Raw genomic sequence first — 10,466 nt, forward strand, 5'->3', positions numbered from 1 at the left:
CTTAAGGATATTTTATACGGCTGTCTGCATCTCTTCTGAGTTTGTTGCATAGAGCTTTGCATTGGAGAGGAGGTGGACTGCTTCTAAGTGCCAGCATCTCTTAGTAAAGGAATTTACATTAGGCTAAACTGGTGACAGTGGAGAAAAAGGACCAGGCTCTAGAACAAATGGAAACTCTTAGCCTCAGGCACTGAAAGGTTAGGAAAATCCCTTACAGGAGCCCCAGGCCCTGCCCAGTTAGCCAGAGTTTATCAGAGATGTTTCTGGGGATGAAGCCATGCAGTATTTTTCTCTTACTATTTGGTGTCTTTGAATCAGAGAGAAATTAAATCTCAAATCTCTTCAGTATATTTACAGTTCAGTGTTGGAGAAGTTTACCACTAAGCAGGTACACAGGATGAAAAATGTAACCAGAAGACATGGAAGGATTCAAGGAATATGTGAAAAAGGATCAGGTCAGAAGAAAATGTTGGTGGAGGTGAGAAGGCAATACAGGCAACCTGTGAGGAGACACGGAACATTCTATGAAAATCTGGCCACTAACAGAAGAAGGACCATTTAAATATGGTATATGTTCTGAGGTCCTGATGAGTAAGATATTTATAGAAAAAAGTTGCACATTTGGGATGCCTTGCCTTCTGAGACTTAGTGACTCCCAGAAATCTGTGACTTTGCCAATCCATTATTCACGTGATAGAAGCATGTTATAATGATTACAAAATAAGTTGCACACCTTTTTCTTTTTTTAAATAAAACATGGTATCATGGACAGTCTGGGGGGCAAGGTGAGCACAGATTACCTTATTATTAATTATTATTTATTATTAATAATAATTATTAAAGCTGGCTTTTCAAGTAAGGTAGTAGTGGCTTGTAATGATTTAACTGAAAAAAGAGATCTTCATCTATTTCCATCAAGTGTATTTCAATGGTCTTGAACTGCTAATTTTGTACCAAAATGATCTTGAGTACCATACTGTTAGCACTCCAGAAAAGTATTCCAGCACCTCCTCTCACACAGAATTAGCTCTACTTATATTAATAATTTCACATGTATCTTCCTAGAGAATATTCAGCAGTTTCTATTCATGCAGTAATAGGAAGAGGTAATACATTATGGACAACTTGAATTTCAAAATAAGTGGAGGATCAAATGTTTGATCTATACATATTACAAAATGCTTTTAAAATCTACATCATTACAGTTTTGGTTATTGTTTACTGATAAAAACTAAAAATTAGACAAGAATTAACTATGTCCATGTCAATTTGTTTGTAAAATTTGAACACTGTGATAGATTGTGAGTCAAGTGGCTTACTCTTTATGTTCAGTGTGTACAACAGGGATTTCAATAAGGTCAAAACCAGCAAGGTAAACCTTGAAAGCATTTGCTATTTATAAATCACTGAACTTCGAGCAAGTACACATCATACACTGGAATCTGACCTAGGAGAAATAAAATCTAAAGGGGATTGAAACTCACAGAGTGGTTATACCACTTCTCACACAATATCATATTTAAAGCATGTTCTTCTAGGACCTTCTCCAGTGAATATGGTTCATAGGTCAGAATGTTCAGCTTCATTTATCATAGCCTTCAATATACGTAACTATATGAGTGACTTTAGAGAAAAATAAATAATGGAGAAAGAAACTGGGACATAACATTTATATATTTTTAAGGTAATCTCAAAAGCAGCCTGAGAGGTATAATTCTGGGGTCCAATTCAGTCTGGTTCCCTCCTGTCAAGTGGTAACACTGGGACAGACAATCTAGATTTTACAGTTTAAATTCAATTCTATCAAGACCGAAATACACACAATAGTGGCTTTTACTGTTACTATTTATTTGTAAAGATTCTTTAATATAGAATTTTCCAGCTTCACTCTAGAAAGTGTCAGACCTTATGTGCCTGTGGTTTTACATCAGCTGTGCACTGATTTCATTATTTCTCTGACTTCATTAACTGCAGATATGATACTGAGTCACAAGGCACATAAGTGATTTTCAGCTACATAGAACTGTAAAAGTCAGGGCAAAGACATTAAAAACCCTTTATTATATGCAAATCTTCAAATTCCTAAGGCAGTCGTAGACAGGGAGGTATGAGAAGACACCCCTAATGCTGGCTGTGCTGTGGTAGCAAAAGAGCTGGGAGGGAAGGGAAGCTGATATTATCTTCAGCTGACTTGGATGGATTTGAAAGAGGACATATGTCTACAGCTTCAGTCAAGGGTTCTAAATATGGGATTAAGTTCCCATTCCATTATGCTACACTTCCATTGAGAAAAGCTGAGTTATCTCAGTGTTTCCACAGTTGAGAACTAGTGATCTTTGCCATAATGGCTAAATAGTCACATTTGTATTCCAAAGCAGTCTGTCTACCATTTATAGATCACCCATTAGAGTGACTCCTTTGGTGAGTTTTCTATATAGCAACTATAATTGGGGATCAAATGTTTTTGGTGGCAAGATATCATTTCTATGATTAGCACTCAGTCAATGAAAGTTGTGGAGACAGAGAGATGAAAGACTCTACGAATTTCTTAACAATCTATCCAAAATGTGGATAATATATTTAGATAAGAGCAATGTTACAGCCATGAAAAAGATCTATTAAGCTGTCTGAAAGGAGAAGAAATTACAGAAATGAAAGAAAAGGAACAGAAAATTATATTCTTCATGGGACTGTTTTCAACTCATTTGCAAACATCCCCAGCTCTTTGCATACACAGGATGATGCCCAGCTGTGGATCAGCCAAACTAACAGTGTGGATGTAACTCTTACACTACATTTTAATCATGGTCAAATGACTGTTAACAGGTATGATCCATATGTATTCTTGTAGAAAGGGAAAAGAACAAAATAAAAGTAACACTCTCATCTGAAGAGGAGCATTTGTGCTCGTGTTAGAGGTGGAAAGCTGGTCACATCAGACACCATTGTGAATAATCAGACCTTGTGTGGTCATGTGGAGGCGACTCCAGCTGAAACATTCTCCTAATTAAGGGTTAGCTGTTGAGTGACAGAAATCATGGGTTAAGATGCCAGAGTGAAGGGGTCATTTTACGAACTTGGCCTGTTAAAATGTGAGCACTCCCTGTAGCATATTTAAAAGTCTTCATAGTCTTAATATGTTCCAGTCTTGCTGGTCAAGTTCATGTACTGTCTAGGAAGATAAGTGCTTTAATGGAGAGTTCAGTCAAAAAAAAAAACACATCAGGGATTGCTTTACTGTAGGCTTTACCGTTACCATGCAGGAGGCAGACTTTATAAGACTAAAAACATCAGAAGAAACACTGGATTATAAGGTATCTAAATGTACCTTTGCTTCACAGATTGACCATTCTGTCAAATACTGGTAGAGAAACTACACATATTTGTTTTTCTCAGCCCGGAAGTCAGAGCAACTTTCCGATACTGGGCTATTTGTGTGAAGTTTGACAAACACCTGGGGCCAAAAGGAATGACTGTCCATGCTGAAATCTCGAACAAAAAGTCAGCTAGACATTTTATTAATGATATCCCAGGGTAAAAGAGTCCTCAGATAGTCTTTTTTTACATCACATTCTACTGTGAGCAATTGTGCTGGGATTCAGGGAAAGATGAAATGATGACTTTAACAGATAGAGAGTGGACTGTGATTTGGAGGTAAAATAAGTCAGCTTTCCATTAATAATTTACAGGGATAAAATTTACACTGACTTCACTAGGAATTTGACCCAGGTAGCATCATTTAAAACATTCTGAGTCTTGAGCCCTGGATGTTTGGAAACAATGAGTTCATAGGGGAAAAATCAGCTGTTCACTTTGCTTTCCTGAATTTTGTTTTATTTCTGTGATTAAGGGAGTACCTACTACCTCTTTCCCTGTTTAAATTTTCAGTTTTCCAAGATTATTATGCCTTTTAAAATATGTGTAGGGGTCACCTATGATCTGAAACACACAGATATTATTTTTATGCTGACAGAAGTAGCCTGTGATCTTTAATATCTCTGACTGGGAAATGACCTACAGTAACCCACTGATGTGGATTTATTTACTTCTCAGTCAGCTATGAGTGCCAAATGCTAAATGCAACATATAAATACATAAAGTGAATCTCTAACATTTTCTGGAAGTATCTGGGTCCATAGACTTTTAGTAGCCTTGTTCCTACTCATTCTATGACATGAAGTGGGCACACATGTTGTAAGTGTTTCAGAGCTCTGGTGTCAAGGAAAAAAAGATGACCTTATCTTTAGAAGAGCTGCTTTCAACTGTCAAACAGGCAGCCATGGGGAAGAGGGTCTGGCTGAGTCTCTGCTGCAAAAATTAACCAGTAACCAACCTTCATACCAAGGCTTAATGCCACAGACTGGATTATGTCCACCCAATCCAGGGGTAGCACTGCTAGATGTTATTTGCTGTCACAAAGGCAAGTGGGAACCTTTTGAAATGGCAGCCAAACAGTGGGAATGATCAAGTCTCCATAAGCTGAACTCATTTGCTTATCCTCTTGCTGAGCAGCAGGGATTATGTCTGTGACTCCTAAGGGATGTGTTGCCTTAGAAGAGGTATAAGGAAGAAGGGGGTCAGACCCTTGAAACCAACCTTCAGAAAAGAGTACAAAAATGTGTTCTTTTAGAGATGCCAACCTTCCAGGAAAACCCTGTGTAATATTTCTTTACAATGCTCTATTCCAGAGATCTTTATCCCACATGATCCACCCAAAGAGGAATAAATATGAATTTACTTACTCTGGAGCTTACCAGGAGCTCAGAAACACTCCTGGTACTTGCTTATGCCTCTCAGCTCTCCCTATGCACCCTAGTTTGGAATTGTGCTTTGTGCTGCAGAGAAGATGAGTTTGCAAGCATGCTTGGGTGTTTTTCTCTTTTTGGACTGCAACAGAAAGTATTTCATTTGGGATTTGTTTTCTTCCGCCACCACAGAACTGTAAAGTTGTTCTTTTTTTGTTGTTGATTTATATCAGTTAAAGGAATTAAGCAAACATACTTTATTTGTCAATCTGGCAAATGGAAAGAAAGAGAAAAAAAACAAACCAAACATCACAGGATGCTAAGAAAATGACTTCTATTTTTAGCCTGGTACATTTTCAGATATGTAAACACCTCTGTTAATCACAGACCCTGCAGCAGTGCTCTAGGGATTATGAAATTGCTTGGAAAGCTGGCAACCCTATATGGCATACCAGTGAAGGATTTGACAAGGCTAATTGTGTTCCAACTTGTTTTCAGCACCAGTGGGAAATGTGGTCTGTGTCCTGGATGTACTGTACAAACTAAGTAGTAATGACGGAGGAAAGGGAGGTGGGAAGAGTGGGGTGCTGAATAAAGGTAACAGGATCCATAGGCGTATGACATTTCACTAATATATTTGGCCTCTGGAATTTGAAAAGCAGTTGCATGCTTAATGGAGTGAGATGTACTATTGCGAGTGCCTGTATCTTCCTTGGAAATTTTAAATGACTGTTAGCTCTGGAGTACATCTTTCTGTCTTTTTTCCCTGCAACAGTAAGAATATAAAATTCATTATTAATGAAGTTTTCCCTCTAGGCAAGGGATTTTTCAGATCCAGAGCTTTTTTTTTTTTTTTTTTTTTTCCCTCCATACACTTATGAAGCCTAAAAGTTATGTCCATGAAGTTTCAAGCTCTAGTAATAACATTTCAGGATTGTCCTCTCTTGCGGATTCCCAGTAAAGGCAGACAATTTGCATATACCTTTTGGCTTGTCTTCCTGCCTTCAAATATGTTTTCATCTAATCTATTGCTTGAGCAACTTATCTGTTGTCCTATGAAGTGTACCTTAAAGAGTATTTAATTCAAAACCTGTGTGTGAGCAGGTGAAACTTCTGTGGTGTTTGCACCTGTTTATCTCATATTTAAAATCGGTTCTGTTCATCAAATTCAATACATTTAACCACACTACTTTCCCAACATTTAGGATGCATTCAAAAGCCATTTATGTGACTCTTTGGGTTCTAGTGGGAGGAGGCAGGTAACCTTTCATGGCTTAGCGCTCCAGGAAAACTAGCTAGCTTTCTGTGCTGCAGGAACAAATATGCCATAAAAACACCTTGTTGAAACAGATTTAACAATATTTCCTCTTTTTATGAGCACTGTAGCAGATTTGTGCTAGATCTGGCTTTGTTGCCTTCTTGGTTTTCTCTGTCATATGCTGTGAAGCATAAAATGAACTGCAGAAAGTGATCTCTTTCTTATCTCCTAGGGCATATCTGCCAATCTTATGGTGGCACTGCAATCTAACATCGTGATCGTACTCACGTGTGCTAGCTCTTAAGAACTGGTGTCGTAAGCCCTTTCCCTGAGGATTTAATAACAGAAAATTTTGGGGAACACAATCTCAGGGAGAGATTGTTGGCATCATGGGATTTAGGAATAATCTATCTAGCAGAATAATAAAAGAAAAGCCAGATAAAAGGGCAAAAGTACTTGAGATGAGGTAAGGAGGAATGGAGGCTTGGGGAAAACAGCCAGGAAACGAGAGAAGGTCTGGAAGAATATCAGGAGTGTGATGGAAAGGGATTGTGAGGAGAAGCATTTCCAGAAGGGAGAAGCCTGGCAAAGTATGAAGTAGTATTAAAGGGAGTGATGCATGCTCTGGCCTGGGGGCAGGAGCAGGCTGAGACATGCAAGGCAAGCACTCTCTAGACCAGAAAACAAAAGGATTTTTGTATTTGGGAGCAGGCTAACAGGCAATGTGTAAACCCATCTTACTAAAGGTATTACACAACCTTTTGCTGGTGTGCTTAGAACAAACTGATGAAGATGTTACTTTTCATTGGCTTTGTACAGTTAAGTCTGGAGTGGGCAAGACCAGAAGGATACATGTATCACCCTAGGAAAAAAAAAAGTAATGTGTGTTCTCTGGCCCACCAAGCAAGTGGCAGTGAAATGATAGCACTATCTTTCTTCTCTCAACCAAATGTGTTCTTATCAATTGACTCTACTAACAGCAGGCCTTTCCCTATGTTCTCCCCTGAATCATGCTTGAATACTGGCTGGGAGGACCTAAACTATGCAAGGGAGCCTACCAACAGTGTGGCTGATCCATGGTCCAGTTTAGTTTTCCAGGAAAGCCATAACTTGTGAAAGTGCCTTGGACTTCAGAAAAAAATGTGATAATTTTTTGAGTAATTCTTTAGCTCTGAAAATGAATGTGAAGTCTTCAAGAGATGTTTCCAGGCAGTGTAGGTTTTCCTGTTTTCCATTGTGCCTGACATGAATGAGATCAGCATCTAACACCCACACAAGGATGAACTTAGAGCTTGTTTCTCCCAGTTTCCCCTATCAGAATGATGACCAATTGACAGGGATGCCAAGTCACCAACAGAGCTTTGGGATGGTGCCAGCTCTGTGATAATTTTAAAAATAAGTTTGAAATACATCAAAAAAGCTGACATGGGGTGACAGGATCAGTATAGGATAGTGCCATTCTATGGGAACTCTGAATATTAAGAGATTAGTTAATTGGTGTTGGAGAGGGATTAGAGAGATAGATCCCCAAATACTAGAGCAAGTATTTGAAATTATTTTGCTATATTATCAAAATATTAATAGATAATCTGCATTCGTGTGTGTCATAGGTAACCTGCAGCATGGTTTCCTGATGATCTCATCTGCAGTCATAGTTGGACAGTGTATCTATCCCACCTGTCCTGTTCTTTACATCGTCTTCAGATAAAAGGGCAGAAAAAATAAACAGTACATCTCTGCAAAACAGAGCTAGGATGTAGCCAAAGTACCTGCGCAGATCCCTAAACTGAAAGTACCCAAATCTTCCCATCACACCCTACGTAGCTGTAGTGCATTTATTTTTTTGTTACCATGAAGCTGAGCTTTAAAAAAGTAATAATAAATTAGTTCATAAAGACTATTTTGGGAGAAGCTGTAACTATCAAGACCAAGAGCTGCTATGATTACTCCATAGACATCAGCACAAAAATGGCAATATACTCTGCCAACAAACAATGTGCTGTTCCATCACTGTAGCACTATCAGCCCCAAATTGCCATCTGGGTCTCCTGCAGTGTTCAGTGTCCCATGTGGCTAATTAGCTGGCATATGCCATCATGTGAAAGAAGTAATTGTTCTGTCTTATTAGAGGTTTTTTTTTTGTTCAGAATTTAAGATATTTACACTTGTTCATCTGAAAGTAAAGTGTTTGTTATAGAAACTGTAGATGTTCTGAGTAATGCACAGAACAAATAGGACACATAAATCTTGACTGCAAAGAATTTATCTACTTTAAACAAAAAGCTTAGAGGGGCAGTGAGGTGCTACAGGGCAGATAGATGACTAGTTGTACATTTTTAAAATTGCTTCAGATGGAAACCTGGGTTTTCAAAAAAAAAAAAATTCACAAGAAATTCTTAGTTTGAACTGACTTGGTTTTAGATAGGATCTGATCATAAGTTTCAGTTCAGATATTCTGCTACAGTCTTGTAAAAGGTATCATTACACTGTTCAGGGTTTTCTTTCTTCTTTTTGTGTAATTACTCTTCACGAACTGAACTACAGTCCCACTGATTCAATCTCATCTCTTGCTAATAGGAGACCATGTAGTGTCTCTGTAGTGTCTCATAGAATATGTAGGCTAGACAACAAAAATTATTTACAGAGAAGAATGTACAGCAAATGCTCTGTAAATCCCAGTGGAATAGAAATATTTCACCAAAAAGAGATTTACAACAAATTTTCATGAGGCAATTCTATTTCTCTGGTCTTGTCTGTCTTTCTCATGTGGAAGGGCACTTGTCCTCATACCAAACAGACATCAAGGAACCAGAAGGGTGGGGGATTTGTAGTTGAAAGGATGAAGAGAGGAGGCTGGTTTCTGAAATATTTGGAGCTGACAATGCTGATAATCTGTGGCTGTTTTCCAAAGAATTATGACCTGGCAGACACATTCAACTTCTACTGACTTTAAAAGGTTATTTGGATAAATATATGGTTGCTTACTTTAGCAATATAAGTTTGCCTAAATAATTTTTCAAACCTTAGAGAAAGAGAAATTTGGCCTGCAACAGCTATTCTGAAATTAAGAAGCAATGAAATCCTGCCTAGATATATTATCTAATATTATTCATATTCGTATTCATGATTGTTACACTAAACTCTTACCTAGCTGCGGTTAAAATGCTACTACTGAGAGTACTCTGGAATACAAACCACCTTTTCCCATCTAGAACATAAGGACAGTACTGAGTGATTCCTGATTCATGCACAGAGGTTCTGTTTAATATAAAATTTCAAAGGAAGCCCTAAAGACAGTGGGGAAGTGGAATGCAGCAGTGCGACTCCTTCTTTAGACAAATTATCTTGTTACTTCATGGAGTTAAGAAGCTGGTCTGGCAGAGTTCTGTATCTTTCCAGATGAATCCTATATGAAATAATTTCCTATTTCTTATAGTTTATAATGTAATTATTAGGCCATGCCCAGAGAAAATGCAGGGCAGATCTGCAAACTGTTCAACAATTTAACTGATCAGAACAAGTCAGATCTTTGTGGAGACCCTCATAAGGTAAGTCCCACCAATGTTCTACCAGGCTTTCAAATGCTATTTGTAACTTCAGAACTACAATAAATCCATAATAATTCACCTCAGCAGCCTTTCTCAGGAGCTTTTATTCCAAGCAGCTTACCAGCTTTCTTAAACATGCTTTACTGTATATTGATGCTTCAGCTTTTTGAGTATTTCTGTTTCTTTGCCTGCATGAACCACTCCTTGAAATGGTCTGTTTCCCTGGCACAGGGAATGAAACTGGAACAGCTTGTCCTGGCAACTGTTGCTACTCTACAGTAATTGGATGTATTAAAAATAAAAACAACAACAAAACAATTGTTTTTCCTCATTCCTTCCCAGTAGAAATCAATTAGTCACAGCCTTTATTTAGCACATGTGACATTTACCTAAGCAAAGGCAACTGGTGAGTCAGTTATATGTAACAGTCCTGGGGAGCACAAATCTTACTCATGCTCCAGACTTCGTTCTGTTGTCCTGCTTGTCACCAAGGGTTAGTCATGATGCAAGACAGTGCAGGATGTTTCTGGTAACAGGACAAACTGCTACAAGATCATTATGGCCATGAATTTGAAAGAAATTGGATGGGGGAACCAGTTTCTTTACTTGCTGTTAGGAATACCCGCCGTCATTACCTCCTGCAAAGCGTTTTCCTTGCAGGGCTTTGCGCCTTTGATGCTTGTTGGCTGCTGTCCATCGGATCTTGAGTGCTCCTGATCATGTGAGGGTTTGTGCAATAAATTACACACTTGTTCCTCCATCAGATAGTACCTTCCCTGTCTCCTACACATTCCCGTCCTAGCAATGCTCATCTCCAGGCTCCGGGGAGAAGTTGGGGATCATTTTATTTTCTTGACAGACACCTGATTTAAGACATGTGGGTATAGTTGTTCTGGGAAGGCCGTTCAAGTCAGA

Source organism: Lepidothrix coronata, unplaced genomic scaffold (assembly GCF_001604755.1).
Source record: "Lepidothrix coronata isolate B3197 unplaced genomic scaffold, Lepidothrix_coronata-1.0 Scaffold60, whole genome shotgun sequence".
Classification (NCBI taxonomy): domain Eukaryota; kingdom Metazoa; phylum Chordata; class Aves; order Passeriformes; family Pipridae; genus Lepidothrix; species Lepidothrix coronata.